Source organism: Ischnura elegans, chromosome 8 (assembly GCF_921293095.1).
Source record: "Ischnura elegans chromosome 8, ioIscEleg1.1, whole genome shotgun sequence".
Classification (NCBI taxonomy): domain Eukaryota; kingdom Metazoa; phylum Arthropoda; class Insecta; order Odonata; family Coenagrionidae; genus Ischnura; species Ischnura elegans.
The window spans coordinates 88947034-88950021 of record NC_060253.1 but is presented as its reverse complement, the minus strand read 5'-3'; positions in this window follow the sequence as shown (position 1 = coordinate 88950021).

Genomic DNA, 2988 nt, shown 5'->3' with positions numbered 1-2988 from the left:
CAAAGGAAAGTTATATCATCGTTTGTCAAGTCGTCTCCAGGATAAATTATATTCTTTAAATAATTTAATTTTCCAATGGATTCAGCTCCCTACGGTTACAAATGTAGAATTTTCCACCTGGAAATCAATGTTACAGGTATTTAAACGTTAGGAAAAATTACTTTTGTTGTCAGCGTTTTTAAATACCCTTAAAAGTTTTCTGTATTAGATAGAGAATATTCATTGCAATTTTTCCGTCATAGACACTAGTCAAGGAAATGAAGCTCAAAAAAGTGCAAAACCTAGCATTGTTTCTCAAACTGAATTGATTTGCATAAAAATTTGGGACTAGGCTTATCTTACCCTCTACCTCAAAATCTATATTAGGCCTAATGGCGCTTTTTATTTTTTTAGGGGTGAAAACTACCCCAAAATGCCAAAATTTAAAAACTACATTTTAAAACATTTTACTTTTCAAAAATGTAGGTTTTATTAGCTGAATAATGATTGTTTTATGCTTTTGGGACATTATTTCATAATATTAAACCCTTAAAAATCAACCCTTATTAGGGGTTAAGGAAATAATATTTACCACAAACATTATATTATTCGTCGCAGTGTCCTAATTTAAGAATGATGTTGCTTAAAATATGAACTTTTCAGCCCTTAAAAACCACCTCTTATAACATTGCAATGCTTATAAGCTACTTAAAATAGGTATAAATAGGAAAAAAGTAAATTTACACACAAACGTTTATTTACACTAAAATACATTAAATATTTACATGCATAGACAAAAATAAAACTTATACATACACAGATAAAAATATTTTAGTCATCTTAATTTATATAACTATCGTAGTCGTCGACTTCATCCTTATCTTCTTTTTATACTGGATAATCTTCACCAGAGCAACCAGAAGAAAACGATTTGTAATATAATTCCACTTTTCTACACCCACATGAAACGCACCCTTTCTTGTGATTATAAAAAATCATTTTGAGAAGTTCTTCCCTGGCAGGCGGTCTGTTCATTTTAAAAGGGTGCAATGATAAATAATTAAATGTATTCGCATGCATACATTACATATAACACAATCTAACGGATACTGCATGGCTTCCAGTATTCCCTCCACACGAGCGCACACACGTGTATGGGTAAGTACACATTTTATGGGTATGCGTGTTATTTTGGAGTAAATTTCAGTGTATACGTCAGTGCCGAACGTGTAGCATAGAAAGTATATGTCGGTATTGTAGATTATGATAGTATTCTGAATTGCGCTATTCGAAAATAATTATTGAATTTTCAAACATATCTCCTTCGTTTGTTTTGTTGATGTTAAATTTGTTCATGTATTTTTTTTTTAGGTTTTTTAAGGGCTTTTTTAAAGTTTTTTAAATTTTTTAAGTTTTACTAGTTACTCCTTTTTAAGATCCTTTTAATTCCTTAATTTCATAGGGGGTTAGTTTAAAGGGTTTAAATAAGATGGCGCTCGCTTGTAAATAGAGACTTTAAACGGCCATAATATCTGAATAAATATTTATCGCACAAAATGTTTACTTGAAGCAAAATCTGTGAAATAACATTTGATACAATTCGTTACGCTAACATTTTTTCGTATTTCCTGTATTTTACCTCTTCCAGTATTCCCCAGTTGAAAGTTTGTCCTGGCATCCTACTTTTGCTGTATATGTTATTATTTATTGATTTTAACTAATATTTGGCCATTTCCATTCTATTTTTATAGATCTTCTTTACATCCCTCGCTGTCTCGGCTATGATTACTGTTGTGGGAAAATCCAAAGGTATAGGTACTAATATTTTCTCGCTGGATATTGACTTAGAAAGCATTCTTGGATTTAATTGATGGCCCTCTCGATATAAAAGCCACATTGAACCTTGTTTTTTCTAGGCATGTGCCTTCATGCTTATGGTCCTAAAATCTTTAAACTTCTATGTTCTCTTATTTTTGAGAATAGGAACAGAGTTTTCCTCTATAAATTACTAGGCATACCGTAGAATGGGGTGACAGAGTGACAGGGGGGTTACTTTGTGACAAAGGTCCTATTTTCGTATTTCACATCTTGCGTCGCGACCGTTCGTCTCGTGAAAGAGATTCACTGCGCATTTCATTTGTCAGACATACCGCGCCATGTTGCGGTAGGCTTCTTAGCACGTGTAGTTAGAGGCGGAACGATTTTTTGCTACTTTTTTCTCTTAACTATATTTAAAAAGCTATTTCTGTGAAATAAAAACGAAGTCCGGAAAGGTGTAGGTACCGTAAATGTTCATTTGCGTTCATTTTTTCTGATTTCAGATTTAATATTCATAGAAACGCTTTGTGGCTTAAACACAAAACGATAAAAGGTTGGGCCATCGCAGATGTAACTTTGCCAAAGCATAAAATGCAAGTAAACTAGGTAATTAAAGTTTATGATTGGTCGAAATTGTGACATTATTTGTTTACAATACTTTGTAGCCCAAACATACGTCAATAAGTTCAGCACGTGTACACATGCAAAACTTGTTAAAAGTCACCCCATTGTACGGTATTTATTATAAATAAGGATTTTTACTGATTAGGGTGTACTCAACATACTTTCATTCAGAATTCCAGACATAAACAAAAATTTATAACACATTTTCATAATGTTAGCATAATTCTTATAATTCTTAAACATATGATATAGCAGGAAATCGATGAAGAAGTTGACATGCGGCGAGTGCAGTTGATTTAATGTAAAAAAGGGAAGTTCCTTGTAAGTGAAATTTGTATTATTTTTAAGTGTGAATGTAATTTCGAATACATTCGTGAATGGTAGAAGTAGCGATAAGTTGTACCTTAGAACAATGATGGCGACGAGATGAGATGCGTAAGGGAACGGAGAAGGGGATGAGGACGGGATGGGATGGGGGATGGGAAAGGGTATGGGATGGGGGTGGAATGGGGATGGGATTGAGAAGGGGTTGGGAAGGGATTGGAATGGGGAGGGAAGGGGTAGGGG